Source organism: Myotis nattereri, assembly GCF_964212035.1.
Source record: "Myotis nattereri genome assembly, chromosome: 3".
NCBI lineage: Eukaryota > Metazoa > Chordata > Mammalia > Chiroptera > Vespertilionidae > Myotis > Myotis nattereri.
The window spans coordinates 72,537,205-72,552,800 of NC_138077.1; the positions used below are offsets into that span (position 1 = coordinate 72,537,205).

At 40.7% G+C, this 15,596-nt stretch overlaps 1 pseudogene across 1 annotated transcript; it reads right to left on the reverse strand.

Moving 5' to 3' along the window:
- Nucleotides 1-1,051: 1,051 nt before the first annotated feature.
- On the reverse strand, nucleotides 1,052-4,213 carry LOC308515384 (RNA-binding protein PNO1-like; annotated as a pseudogene). The gene is made up of 3 exons: nucleotides 3,976-4,213; nucleotides 3,449-3,681; nucleotides 1,052-1,292 (listed from the first exon to the last, which is right to left on the reverse strand). The product of its transcript is annotated as an RNA-binding protein PNO1-like (transcript).
- Between the last annotated feature and the right edge of the window lie 11,383 nt (nucleotides 4,214-15,596).

Here is a 15,596-nt window from a genome sequence, read left to right on the forward strand (position 1 = left end):
GAGAGCACCAGCTTTCTCTCTCTATTTCACCATGTACAGATATAATGAGGAGTCAGCTGTCTCCTCACCAGAACTTGACTACGCTGATCTGAATATTAGAATTCCAGTCTCCATAACTAAGAGAAATAAATGTCTGTTGTTTATAAGCTATCTATGGTAGTTTATTTGTTTATTTGTTTATTTATTCTCATCTGAGGACATGTTTATTGATTTTACAAAGAGAGGAAGAGAGGGAGGGAAGGAGGGAGAAAGACAGAGAGGGAGAGAGAGAGAGAGAGAGAGAGAGAGAGAGAGAGAGAGAGAGAGAGAGAGAGAAACATGATCAGTAGCCTTCTGAATGTGCCCTCACCAGGGATAAACCCACAACCTATGTACCCTGATGGGGAATTGAACCCACCGTCTTTTTGGTGTATCAGATGACACTCCAACCTATGGAGCCACTCAGCCAGGTCTATGGTAGTTCATTATAGCAATCTGAACAGACTAAAACAAAAGAGGAAGAGGAGAAAATAAGTATAGATCTCATCTGGTTATTCAAAAGTCAACAGACCCAGTTACACAAGCATGCCACTGCTGGCCAAGGTAGCCTTCATAATGGCTTTAGTGACTTCCATTCAAACTTTGTGATATGAGAGTTACCATAAAAACCTGGCTACAGCAAAATTCTTTTCCAAATGGCCTAGCCAGGTGCTGATCTGCTTCCCACCTGGACTAGAATTTCAAAGACATATGTCACTTATTTGTGTAGGTGGTGCCCTAGCTTGTGTCAAAATGAGACTTAAAAAGATGAGTATAAATGGTAAATCGGCGTGTTTGCCAGAAGTGTAATAAGTATAATAATGGTACTAAATTTTGATAATTAAATTATCCTCAAAGCTGTTGAATGATTACTATCAAACTCTTCTGTTTAGGCTTCTGGCTGAAAACTAAAGTAGGGACTGAGGCTTACAGTGACTAGAAATTCTTCACATGGTTTTTTGTGACCACCTGCAGAGGGAAAACTCTTTTTCTCTAGAGTCCAAAGATAAGAGAAAAAGTCTCTGATTTGTAATCAGAATCGATCTGCTCTACCAGCCATGGCCCAAATATTGCCATAAATCTTTGCTGGAGGATTCCCAGGAGGAAGGTGCAAAGGGGAGTTCTTGCCATCTTGATGTTTCGGAAAGAGCCAGGGATGTGAACTTTCACATTGGCTGAAACTATCCCCGTGTATGTGTCACATTCTTTGTGGTGAATTTGGTTTCTTCTTCTTTGCCAGCAATTCTTCCTGTTGCCCTTGACAGGTGATCTCTCTAAGGGGCTTCACATCTGTAATTTTATTTTATTTTATTTTATTATTTTTTTTATTGATTAAGATATTACATATGTGTACCCTCTACCCCCCCCCCCCCCGCTCATCCCCTCACCCCCCCGTTGTCCGTGTCCATTGGTTAGGCCTATATGCTTGCATATAAGTCCTTTGGTTGATCCTTCCCCCTTGCCCCCACCCTCCCCTACCTTCCCTCCAAGGCCCAATAGTCCAATCAAAGCCTCTCCATCTCTGGATCAGTCCTTGTTCATCAGTTTATGTTGTTCATTATATTCCACAAATAAGTGAGATCTTGTGGTATTTATCCGCTCTCCAGTTCCATCGATGCTGTGGCAAATGGTAAGAGTTCCCTTTTCTTCTTCCTCTTCTTAAAGAATACCTTTCAGCATTTCATATAATGCTGGTTTGGTGGTGATGAACTCCTTTAGCTTTTTCTTATCCGTGAAGCTCTTTATCTGACCTTCCATTCTGAATGATAGCTTTGCTGGATAAAGTAATCTTGGTTGCAGGTTCTTGCTATTCATCTCTTTGAATATTTCTTGCCACTCTCTTCTGGCCTGCATGGTTTCTGTTGAGAAATCAGCTGACAGTAGGATGGGTACTCCCTTGTAGGTAACTGACTGTCTTTCTCTTGCTGCTTTTAAGATTCTCTCTTTATCTTTTGCTCTTGGCATTTTAATTATGATGTGTCTTGGTGTGGTCCTCTTTGGATTCCTTTTGTTTGGGGTTCTCTGCACTTCCTGGACTTGTAAGTCCATTTCTTTCACCAGGTGGGGGAAGTTTTCTGTCATTATTTCTTCAAAAAGGTTTTCAATATCTTGCCCTCTCTCTCCTTCTGGTACCCCTATAATTCTGATGTTGGTACGCTTGAAGTTGTCCCAGAGGTTCCTTACACTATCTTCATATTTTTTGAATCTCTTTTCTTTTTTCTTTTTCGGTTGGGTATTTTTTGTTTCTTTGTATTTCAAATCTTTGACTTGATTCTTGGGATCCTCTTGTCTGCTGTTGGATCTCTGTAAATTATTCTTTATTTCAGTCAGTGAATGCTTAATTTCTAGTTGGTCCTTTTTCATGTCCTCCATGGTCTCACTATACTCCTTGAGGGATTCATTAAATTTATCGGCGGTTTCCATAAAATTCTTGACAAACCTTATAAACGTGGCCTTGAACTCTATATCCAGTCGTCTGCCCTCCTCCGTTTCTGCCAATTGTGACATGTTTCTTTGTCTCCGCATTTTGGCTGCTTCCCTGTGTTGATAGAGTGGCCCTGCGCGCCAGGTGTCCTGTAGGGCCCAGTGGCTCAGCCTCCCCAGTTACCTGGGGTGGACACTCTTGGTGCACTCTTGGTGCCTTGGTTGTTGTAGGATCACTGGGAGGAATTGACCTCCAGGCCAATTGGCTGTGGGAATCAGCTGTGTCTGAAGTGGGAGAATGGTCCCCCTCTGACCACTGGGTACAGTGGCTCCTGGATCTAAGGAGGTGCTAAGTCAGCCCCTGCCTGAGGCCACACAGCAGGAGCCACGAAGAGGCTCAGCTGTGAAGCAATGCAAGCCGCTGCGGGGCCTTGGGCCTTCTCTTGGAAGTTCCGGGTCTGCTTGGCTGGGCTGTAGTTAGGTACATTCACATGCAAAAGCCTCTGCTGCAGCCTGGGTGGGGCAGGGTCTCAGGGAGTCAAAAGGGCGGAGAAAGAAGCTATGGCTGATTCTCCGCGCCCGGAGTCACGGGTCTCAGTGTCCTGGTAATGGCTGCAAGCACCTCTGAGGGAAATCTGCCCTCAAGTTCGCCCGCTGCCGCCTGACAGACCAGCCTCTCCCCGTATGAGTCCTGGGTCCCCAGAGACTCGCCGGAACCGGAGTTCAGAGCAGTCGGGAGCTTGTGATTCAAAAAGATAGCCGCGTCCTCAGGTGCCACCCCCTTTCCGCGCGCGCGAGCCGCCGCCGTACCTCTGCACTCAGCCTCCGCAGCTCCTCTGGCTCTCAGCGTGCTTTTCTTGTCTTCTAGTTGTAGAAATTACACTCAGCCAGCCTTCCTGTTGTTCTGGACGATGTTTGCTCCGTCCTTTGGGATATTTTTCAATTGTTGTGGGAGGCGACTATTTCCCGATGTTTATCTATGCCGCCATCTTAGTTTCTTCCCCACATCTGTAATTTTAAAAGACTAGAAGAAGAGGTCATCCAACCTAATGAGGGCAAGGGTGCACACCCCCTGAAACCACAAAATAAAGGCTTCCTCAAAATCAGCTGCTTTTGTCAAAGCGCTAACATCCTTTCAGGTTCTTTGTGAGTTCTGATTTCTACATTCCTGGATTTCAAGTTAAAGTGTATCTGAAGTTCCAAATGTTCTACAATAGGAATAAATATTTTCAAGCAGTTCTCTCTTTTTTTTTAATTACTCACCAGGATCTATTTTTTTTTTTGATTGTTTTTAGAGAGAGGAAGAGAGAGAGAGAGAGAGAGAGAGAGAGAGAGAGAGAGAGAGAGAGAATGAAGGAGAAAGAAACATTTATTGGTTGCCTTTAGTACATGCCCCAACTGGGGATTGGACCTGCAACCTAAGTTTATGTGCCCTGATGCGGAATCAAACCCCAAACCCTTAGTTATATGAAGAATGCTCCAACCAAATGATGTCCAGGGTCAACCCGTTCTCTTTTAATGGTGCCAGTTAGCTGGGATTGGAATTTTCCTTGTTTCTTTTTTCCCATCCAGGAACCTGTGCCTTGAGAGGAGTGGGAAGACAGGCCCCTTTGAGTGGGGCCTCCTCTGAGTTCATGCAGCCCACATCCGCCCTCCCCCACTTGGACAGCTCCTCAGCCTGCCCTTTCTTCAACTTCTGACTATCCTTGTGGGTGACCTGGGTGAAACCATCCTCAGCCCCAGCGCTCTGTGCCTCCATTTCAGTTGCCATCCCAAGAATCTCCAGCCCCCATGATCTGTTTTTTACATTTCTCTCTCAACATAACTCCTATTAAACACATGTCTGAGTCCTGGGGTAGATGTGGATGTGTTTAGCAAAGAGGAGATTTGAAGAATACTAAGTGAAAAGTTATTGGACTCAAGTCAGTGTAGGATTGAGGTTCAAGCAGCCCTGTTCTGAGATTCCTTCATAGAAGATCCAACTCTATTAATGCAACCAGGGTAACTCTTGAATAAACTCATCAGTGAAGGTAGTCATTCATGAATCAATGTGAAATACCTCCCAGAAGCTCCCAAGAGATTGTGGAGGCAACTAAAGGATAAAGGCTGATGTGTTTTTACTGTTATCAATAAAATCCTATATAATAAAATGGTAATGTGCAAATTGACCCTCACACCCTTGTGTCACAAGATGGCCAGCAGGGAGGTCAGTTGGGGGCAATCAGCCCGGCAGGGGAGCAGTTAGGGGTTGATCAGGCTGGCAGGCAGAAGCGGTTAGGGGCAATCAGGCTGGCAGGCAGGCGAGCAGTTGGGAGCCAGCAGTCCCAGATTGTGAAAGGGATGTCCACAGGGATCGGGTCTAAACCGGCAGTCAGGCATCCCCTGAGGGGTCCCAGACTGGAGAGGGTGCAGGCTGGGCTGAGGAGCAACCCCCCCCCCAGTGCACAAATTTTATGCACCAGGCCTCTAGTGTAATTATAACAGTTTCCAGATAAACTCAGTCACCTTCATGCTTTTTTTATCGTTTTAGATATACACTGAGTTAATTCCGATTTTTCCTCCTCTTTTCCTGCTTTCTCCTCAAAGAAGTATCAATGTTCTGGAGTCAGTAGGAGGCATCAGGGCCAAGCTGTCCTTTCTCTCATCCAGGCATCCACAAACTGGGTGTCACTCGTTCTGTCTTTGGCTGTTGCTCACCGCTGCCATCATTGGTGTCAGTGTCATCATCTGGTGGCTGGCTGAAAAGTTCTCTGCTGCAGGGGGGAGCTTTGTCACAACTGTAGATACTTCAAGTCTCCCCTTTCAGCTGCTCTGTATCACTCTAGGGTCCAGGGACACTGGGCTTCTCTTCCATGTAATTCCTGGCTGTCTGCCTTCCCTTTGACTGTCTCAGGCTCTTTGCTACAGAAACCAATGTTGTTCTAGTTCAGCTATATCTGGGGACACTGCATAGTGCTTGGAGTTCTAGCACTTAGTCCCTCTTTGAAAGCCCACCTAGGAAGAAAATATATCTTCCTTTCTCCCAGATTCCCAAATACTTCTGAGGGTTCTATTGTTATCTCCCACTCTGGAGATAGTCATTTGTTGATTATACACTAAGTTGGAGACTTAAGACCAAGTACTTATAACACATTTAAAACTGAACTCTTGATTTCAACTGTTTCTCTTCCAGTCTTTCCTATTTCAGAAATTGGCACCCAATACACGATGGGAGTTATCTGTAAGTAAGTCCTGCCTTTCATTAATTCTCTGGATTCACTCTAATACCAAATACTGTCAGCTCAGCTTATAAAATATATCCTGAGTATGACTATTGTTCATCTCCAGTATGACCATGTAACCACCACCACTTCTAGATGGTTCTATTACAACAGACTTCTTTATCTTTCCATACTTGCCTTTGTTTCTCCAATCCATTTTCCACAAAGCAGACAGAGTTTTTAAAAAACAAACAAAAAATATGAACATGTCCTCCTGTAGCTTCAAACAAGCAGAATAGAAACAGACTCATAGACACAGAGAACACTATGACAGTTGCCAGATGGGAGTGGGGTTAGGGGGATGGGTGAAAAAGGTGAAGGGATTAACAAGTACAAATTGGTAGTTACAGAATAATCATGAGGATATAAAGTATAGCATAGAGAATATAATTGTTAGTAGTATAATAACTATGATGCTAAACAGGTACTAGATTTATCAGAGTGATTACTTAGTAAGTTATACAATAGCTAATTGTTATCAGTGGGGTGCCCTCTGTTATCAGTGGAAGTGGAGTTCTTGGGGTGCTGCTGGAAAAAGAATTTCCTGAGGCTCCTTTGGGAAGATGAGGTATCGTGGAAAGCTTTATTGATGATATAAAATTAAGTGGGTTTCTTTCCAAAGCCCCATCTTCTTCCATTTGGCCCTGGAAGAAGTCCAATCTTGTCTTCAGAAGGGCAAGAATTAAGTCTTGAGTCTCCACTCCATATTAGAGCACAGTCCTCTCCAGCATCTGGCTAATTTAGCTTGTGTCCCCAGCTGCAGTCCATTGTGTGTGGGGTCTGTATGGCCATGGGTCATGAGGCTGCTTAAGGCCACATGGTGGGCTAGCATATGGGTGAGTGCTGGTCATGGAGCAAGAGAGTGCAAGGAACAGGAACTAAGCAAGAGAGAGGAATTCTTTGTCTGGAGATTGTAACTGGGAGTTTTTCCAGTTAACCCTTCAGGATTTTGTATGCTTGAAGTGGCTCTACCCCTCTAGCAATGATCTTTTTTCCAGGTTAGACTGACAGGCAAGCACCCTCCCTACATCATCCCAACTTCACTGTGCATGCCCCTATCTCTCCCTTTGTTGGATTCCTTCCCCCAGTAATTTGCAGGAAATGGACTGGTGGTTCCATGGGGAGTGTGAAATTGCAGCTTCCTGGTGAAGCTGCCCAGATGACCATGCTTATAATGGTTTCCCCTTTTCTCTCTTTCTAATATTAATATTGACTAGCTAGTTATGATGATAACATAATCACTGGGTTGTACAACTGTAATTACAAATAAAAATTATTTTTTAAAAAACCTTGTTAATGGTTTTCCATTGCACTTTGTACAAAATGAAAACTCTCTACATTGACTGTGATGTTTGACACATTCTAATTTACTCTTTTCTAATCAAGTCTCATTTTTCTTCTTAACTTCCTTGCTCTAGTAAGTCACACACTGCCCTTTAAGTTCCTAGAAATGGGTAGCTTTTTTCCTGCCTCAGGGCCTTTGCCTATGCTCTTCCTTCTTCCTGGAATGCTCCTCCATTCTGCCCATTGTGTAGCTGACTCCTCATCCCTCAGGTAGGTCTTGGCCAAATATTATGCTCTTTTCTATTATTTCTATTATTTCTTCTAACAACACTTAGAGAAAGTGCAAACACGTGGTAAACAAATTCTTGCTGGGCCGTCCATCCAGAAACAAAGGAACAGGGGGAAATAAGCTTTACAAGATTTTTCCTGTCCACATCACCTATGGGCTAATTCATAGGTGCTAAGATGAATATGCTAGGGTGATTATAATCAGATTTACTTCCTGAAGCAAGTTTTTCTATCTGAATTCCTTTAGGCAGGAAGGGGAGAGTCAAAGGCTCCTTCTGAGTCTTTTGTTTCTTAATAACCCCTTAAAATCAATACCTCAAAAGGCACATTTTGGGGTGGCAAAATTTTGGTCTCCCTCAGTGACTTGGCCAAGTCATTATTGTCTCTATGCTCAGATTCTTCATCTGTAAAGTGAGGTCTTAATAGTATCAACCTTATAGGGCAGTTTTCAGGATGAAATATTTTAACTGGATTAATATATGCACAAATGCCTAACACGCAGCATGCGCTATGTGTTAACTATTATTAGAGGAGAGAAGATAGGTATGGGCCATTGTCAATGGAGACCTAAAGAAGGACTGCAGCATGGCAAGTGCAGGCCCAGGGCCTGGGCCCTGTCACGGGAAGGCATAGGGTACAATAACTAAATCAGAGAGACAGCCTAGAAGAGGGGCAGTCACATTATGTCTGAAAGACAGAGGCCAGGAAGGCTGTTACCAAATGGAGGCACCATCAAAAACAATGAATCTCTTGCCTGATTTCACCTGTGGTTTGCCTGGGGCTGTCTTTCATTGGCAAGGACCAAACTGTTCCTGATTTTGGCAGGGATTTATGAAACTGATATTTTGGAATGTGTTTTTCTTTGTAAACACACACACACACACACCTCGATTAACAATTACAAAGAGGGAAATGTGCATGCTTGCAGACCTGTGGTTTGAAAATTACTTATAATTCTCATATTACTGTCTGCCACCCAAATACCTCAGCCTGACAAGATCAGAGCTCCTGTCATCCTTTTACATTTAATTTTAATTTACATGAAACAATGTTCTTCCTGCTCCATTTCTTCCAATTCTTTACTTCTCCTCCCTGTTCATTTCTCCTTATCACTTCAAAGTTACTCCTTTCAGCAATGTCATCTTCTTTTGCTGTGATGTGCTTCACCTTTATACGTCTAATAAATTCATTATTTTCATTTCAAGTTTATGTCCTCTGGGATCACACTTCTTAGTTGTAGAATTAAACTTAGACAAAATAATAAGCTGACTATAATAGACACTATTTCATTTTTCTTAATAATCATGTTGGCCTAAATTTCTCTATTTTGGAAGGTTTTATTTTGAATTTAATTTAGAAGTTTGGGGAGCACTGGCGAACTCATGAATAACTCTTTCTCCCTCCCCCAATCCGTATCTGCCTTTCCTACCCCTCCTCTCTTCCTTTTCCATGCCTATGACATGAAATCTATAGCAAAATGTTATGGCTAGTGGTTTGTACCCTGGTTTTACTAACAGATTTACAGGTGTTTTTTAAAACTAAAAATATTTGTTGAGACACAGGACCCTGCACTGAGAGTAATTTTACCATAAGGCCATTTCCCTTACTTGACATAAATTTACAATGCACAACCTTAGGGACAGGCCTTTCTTTTCTTTTTCAGCTCAACTGTATGCATTTACAAGCTACCACTTTTAGAGACTGAATACTGTCCTGGATGAATCATAAACTCACTAATTTGGTAATTTTTTATGCTTTTATGTGCTTGCACCGGAACTACACATTCTATCATAATTTATTGCCTTCATAATTTTTCTGCTCTGGAATATGGGAACACCCAGTGCTCTGATTTCTTCTTTCTAGTAAATTCAGGTCAGCTTCGCCTCCCATTTCAACTCTAACTCCTTGCCGAAGGTCACCACATCCTTGATATCACATGTTTGAAGTTCTTACCGAGAGAGTTTACTTTTGCTAATTCATTTTTGCCTCCAAGAGATGATGCCTACTATTCTTTTGAATTATTGCATCCATTTTGGAAAAGGAACTAATTATTCTCTGCTTAACAAGGAATATCCTCTGACTGATACAGTTGGATCCATGTAAAACTGCATAAGTGGTATTGAGGAGATTATTTTCTCCAACAAAGTATAATTTCAAAAGTGATTTAAATGGGACATACATAAGTACTTATGAATATGGTTGCTTTTATAGCTAATGCAGATTTATTACTTTTATCAGTGATATTCCCGAGTGCCTTATACTTAGCAGGTTCTCAGTAAATGTTTCTTGATATTAACAGTTTTCTAATGCCTTTTTTTAAAAAAGGTTTTTTATTGATTTTTGGAGAGCAAGAAAGGAAGAGGGACTGCCTTCTGCACATACCCTACCTGGGATAGAGCCCACAATGGGACTCAAACTGGCACCGCCCCCGCCCAGCCCAGGATGACGCCCAACCCTCTGAACCATGCTGACTAGGGCCCAACCCTAACTTTTGTGATGGCTCTTGAAAGATTTACATGGTGTTTAGAAATGTGTGTATGTACATAGGTATGGATCTTGTGTTTTCTAAGGTGATATCATGGCTGGTGACTTGATAACTGTGTTGAAGTGGCCCCCAAAGACTACAGTTTCATCAACTCTCCCTACTGCATAAGGATCTGTTTATGTGCCCTGACTTGTAATCTCTCCTTCAATTTCAAAGCTTTGCTTCTGTCTTGCAGAGCACATGCTTTGCTGCACTGCAGGCTCTTTTGTGACAATTATAAATTTACTTCTGAATTTTCTGCATTACCAATTCCACTTCAGTGCACTAAAACTGGCTGCAATTTTAAAAAAAACCCATATATTTTGTGTATGCTACCCATCCCAGCGTGAATGCTTGGCAGATAACAATTTTTCCATGTTATTGACTTTGGTGAGCCTCATCGCTGCTGTGAAGGGGAATCATAGCTAAGAAAATTACTCTCAAAATTTGATCAGAATAGAGGACTCCAGATAGAAACCTGGTATGGGACTAGCAATGATCACCGCCTCCATTGATTCATTGTTTCCTTCATTCAAAATCTTTAAAGCAAGCATTTATTAAATGCTTATTATCAAGCGGGGCTTCTTCTTGGGACTATTTTCCTTTTATACCTGATTTTTATTGAAAAGACCTTTTATTTTACAATTTAAGCGGGATTTTGTTTGATTTAGGTCACGTTGTTTACATGATGAACCTTTATAGTTAGAGTGAATTTAAGTGGTTGCTAAGAAAACAGGTTAAGGTGCCGGTGGGGCGTTCATGGGAGTATATTTGTCACAGCCATAGGAAGGTCACTGCAACACCTTCCTGTGGGACCTCCCAGTTGGGTGGTGTCTAATTGAACACCACATTTTACAATTCCTAAAGCATGCTACACCTGGACCTGATGCTCTACCTGGCTACTCACAGCTTCGTTGCAACGTGAGATGTCTACTTCTGTCCAAACTCCATGATTCTATGATTCCGAGAACAAAGCTTTAGAATGGCTGTCAACTTCTAGTTATATATTATTTATAGAAATTTTTGAAACCTGATGCAGGCTCCTAATTTTACTTGTTTTCTGTAGGCAAATTAACATTTCAGAATAATAAGCAGCATATAAAAAGTGTATCATAATTACATGTAAAGTTTTTTTTAAAGGAAGTTCCAATATCAGAGTTTTCAGCACATGTTGAAGCTGCTAGATGACCCATGGGGTATATTTTGTTGATGCTTAGAGAGTAGCCCAATTCTTTGGTAACAAGGAAAAGAATTAATCAGAAAACCATCATTTCTGAACAAAGGTACTTCTAATGTATTGATACACTCTGCCCATTCTATAATGCACTCTGCTCATTATTCTTTTGCAAAAAATATCCAGTCACTTAGGCTTCAATGCTGCTTTTATTTGTTCTGGTTGACCACAGTGCTCTCCTCATTCCTTTGAGTGGGAAACATGCTGACATACATGTGACTATCAAAGTGAGAAGCTGAATCTAGAGGCAATCTAGTAGGAGACATTCGGTCCACAGTCCCAAACTAACAATGGTGGCAGGACCTTGAGTTTATCTGAATATACGTTCCAGTGAGATTTAGGCCAGAGCTATGTGTCTTAGACTTTTATGTGGATCAGCTGGGGACCTTGTGAAAAAGCAGATTTTAACTTAGTATGCCTGGGGTGGGGTCTAAGATTCTGCATTGCCACAAGTTTAGCACTTGAACCAAGCCTAGAGGAGCAGAACATTTAAAAAATAGGCCCTAAGTTCTGTGGGTTCTAGATAAATTGATATACTTAGATTTCCATGCAGAGGAATTGAACCCAAAGAGCATGTCCACTGACATTCTCATGCTTAGTGGACCCAGAATTCTGGGAGTACTAAATTCTTCATTCTGAGAGGTGCTGAACTTGCACAGGGCCTGGAATTACTCCATGTTTCCTAAAGACCTCTGGAATGTTGCACAGACACAGCTTAGATGGGTGGAGAAAGCAGTGTCTAGATTCAGGAGGATTGAGTCTGAGGCCAACTTTGCCTCAGTTGGTTCCATGGGCTCTAAAAAGTCATAGATCCTCTTTTGAGTCCATGTATAAATTAGAGTAATAGCCAAATACAACTTTATAGGATTGTTTTTATGTCAAATATGAGAATATATATGTGTGTGTTTTATAAATGGCAGGTGCTATGCAAATATTAGCTGAGGGGTTTGTAACCTAGCAATGATGATTTACACTCATCTTGGAACACTTATGTTTGCCTAAGACCCTTCATTGTTTGTTTATTAACAACAAATATTCTTACCAAGAACACAGGTGTTTCGCTGTTTCCCCTGGGTATCATTTGTAAGCAGTCATAGATTATACTTTTATAGTAAAAAAAACCCCAAAAAACAAAACACACACACACACACACACACACACACACACACACACACACACACCCCAAACATTAAATTTTCCCTTAAAGCATTAGTATTTTCATTTCCAATCCAATATGTTTCAGGGAAGGGGATGTAATGAGCAGCATATATTGGAGCTGGGATAGGACTTTGCTTGGAAGAACTAATCGGTGCTCTATGGCAGTTGTGGATGGTATCCTGAATTATCTACAACTTCTGGGAATTGCTTAATCAACACAGAGATACACTTGGTCTGAGGAGAACATGCCGTCCTCATCACCTAGGGAAGACATTGGCCTGCAGGCAGCTTTTATTTTAATTGATTTCTTGATGAGTGTTGATTTTATTAAATTAAATTTTAGACAAAATGCCCGATGGCATCTGCCAGTGATAAGTGACAGGAAAGACATTAAAAGTTTAGTGAACACTTAGGAATTCCTTATCAGCAGAAATTTATTGAATGCCCTGGATGAGAATAGAAATGCTTGCATTTATAGCTTGCCAGTCATTTCCACAAGTTCTACTTATGACACACGCTTTTCATTGAGTCTATTCCATTTTCTGATATAAAAACCCATCTTTGTGGGACTTTGATTCATGTTACAGAACTCAGTACAATTTCGATTTTAGGGAGACATAATATATCTTGTTTAAAAATTGATTTTCTTTTATACTTAAAATGTTTTTAATTGATTTTAGAGAGAGAGAGACAAACATTGATTTGTTGTTCCACTTATTTATGCATTCATTGGTTGATTCTTGCATGTGCCGTAACTGGGGATTAAACCCACAACCTTGGCATATTGGGACAATTCTCTACCAATTGAACTACCTGGCCAGGGCTGAGACATAATATATTTTTGAGGGAGGGAGTCAAGAAGGAGAGAGGGAAGGAGGGTGGGAGAAAAGGAGGAAGGAAGGAAGGAAGGAAGGAAGGAAGGAAGGAAGGAAGGAAGGAAGGAAGGAAGGAAGGAAGGAAGGAAAAAGGGAGGGAGGATGGTAAACACACAAATGTTTTTGTTCTGTTTTTCCAGAAAACTCACTCTGAGTTTATGTCCAAAAGGAGAATAATTTTGAATAACTAAATATGAGACAGTGTCAGGCTTTCTGGAGCTGATATCTCACTTAATTTGTCAAAATGTACATTTCTGCAGGAATTAAAAGGCTCAATAGCTGCTTTGGTGTGTGTTTAGTTTGATTCAGGCCCACTTTCTGTTGTTCTTTCTAGATTGGCTCTGATTTTCATTTTCAACCTTAGCCATGTTTTTTTTTTTTATGCCTATTGTTTTCTTTTATAGTTAGAATACTCTGAGGATTTGTCATTAAAGTTTAAATTATACTAAGCATTGATGGTCTTTTAAGACAATGTTTTGGACAAAGTAGGTGACACTTTCCATGGACATCTTACTTTGAGGGTCTTCCCATTGCTGAGGAGGTCCCACCAGGGACTATTAGACTCATCGTCTTGCCTCACGGACTTGATGGTTGAACTGGTGGCGGTTGGGTGAGACTGTTTGTTGTCAGCTGCATCTACAGTGCTTGTTCTGGCTCAGACCCCTGTGGTGATTGCCTTCATTGAAAGACTAGTTCAAAACAAGTAAAGAAAGGCCAGTGAGGATTTCTAAAAGTCCCGAACTAAGGGATATTTGGAGAAAATGGAACTTGATTTTTTTAGTTTCAAGAATAAATGGGACATACTGTATCTGATTTTACTAGTAAATATGCATCTACACATGTGGAAATTAGAAAGAAATAGTGAAATGAGACACTCTGCTATTAACTGGTTAATAAGCAAAACTTTCTAAATGTTTGATGCTTGTATTCAACCATTTATATATAGAATAATTTATGGTTAATCACACCCAAAGCCTTGCCAAGTAGAGTCCCACAGGAATTACTCTAATGAATACATAAGCATCTCTTGTATTGAGCATATTAATTGGTTATATGCAAATGACTTTAAGTGCTTGAACAGTTTGGCTTAAGAGGATAAACATCTCTGTAATCTTGTATATGATATTCATTTGCTTAGCTAGCTCTTTTATGATGGATTATATAAAAGTAAACTTTATAATCAACTGAATACAAATGATTCTGAGTTTGGCAAAACAAATTAATGAGTTATATATATATATATATATATATATATATATATATATATATTAATATTGATAATATTACAGATGTCTCCCATCCCTACCCCCATTACTTTCCTTCTCCCAATCCTTATCCACACTCCAGGTGTTCACTACCCTATTGCCCATGTTCATGGGCTATGCATATAAGTTTATAAATTCTTTGGTTTATCTCTTCTCATCCCCCAATCCCCATATTAAAGTATGGCAAGCTGTTCCATGCCTCCATGCTTCAGGTCTTATTTGGGTGGTCAATTTATTTTGTTCATTAGATTCCACAAATAAGTGAGATTATGTGGTATTTGTCTTTCTCAGTATGGCTTATTTCACTTAGCATAATAGTCTCCAGGTCCATCCATGCTGTCCCAAAGGGTAAGAGATATCTTTTTAATAGCTGCATAATATTCCATTGTGTAAATGTACACAGCTTTCTTATCCATTCATTTAATGATGGGCACTTGGACTGTTTCCAGATCTTAGCTAGTATAAATTGTGCTGCTATGAACATAGGGGTGCATATATTCTTTCTGATTGGTGTTGTGGGGCTTTTAGGATATATTCCCAGGAGTGGGATCACTGGATCAAACAGAAGTTCCATTTTTTTCATTTTTTGAGGAAACTCCATACTGTTTTCCATAGTGGCTGCACCAATCTGCATTCCCACCAATAGTGAGCTAGTATTCCCTTTTCTCCACATCCTCACCAGCATTTGTTGTTTGTTGATTTTTGGATGATAGCCATTCTGACAGATGTGAGGTGATATTTCATTGTGGTTTTAATTGGAATTTCTCTGATGATTAGCGACTTTGAGAATTTTTTCTTATGTCTCTTGGCCATTTGTATGTCCACTTTGGAGAAGTGTTTATTTAGGTCCTTTGCCCACTGTTTGATTGTATTGTTTAGCTTCCTTTTGTTGAGTTGTATGAATCCTTTATATATTTGGGGTATTAACCCATCATCAGATGTATCATTAGCAAATATGTTCTCCCATATAGTGGGTTCCCTTTTCATTTTGATGGTGGTTTCTTTTGCATGTGCAGAAGCTTTTTATTTTGATGTAGTCACATTTGTCTATTTTTCCCTTTGTTTTTCTTGCCCTTGGAGATGTATTGGCAACAATTCTACTGTGTGAGACGTATGAGATTTTACTGCCTATATTTTCTTCTAAAATTTTTATGGTTTCATGCCTTACATTTAAGTCTTTTATCCACTTTGAGTTTATTTTTGTGGAAGGTGTAAGTTGGTGGTCTAGTTTCATCTTTTTTTGCATGTGTCTGTCCCGTCTTCCCT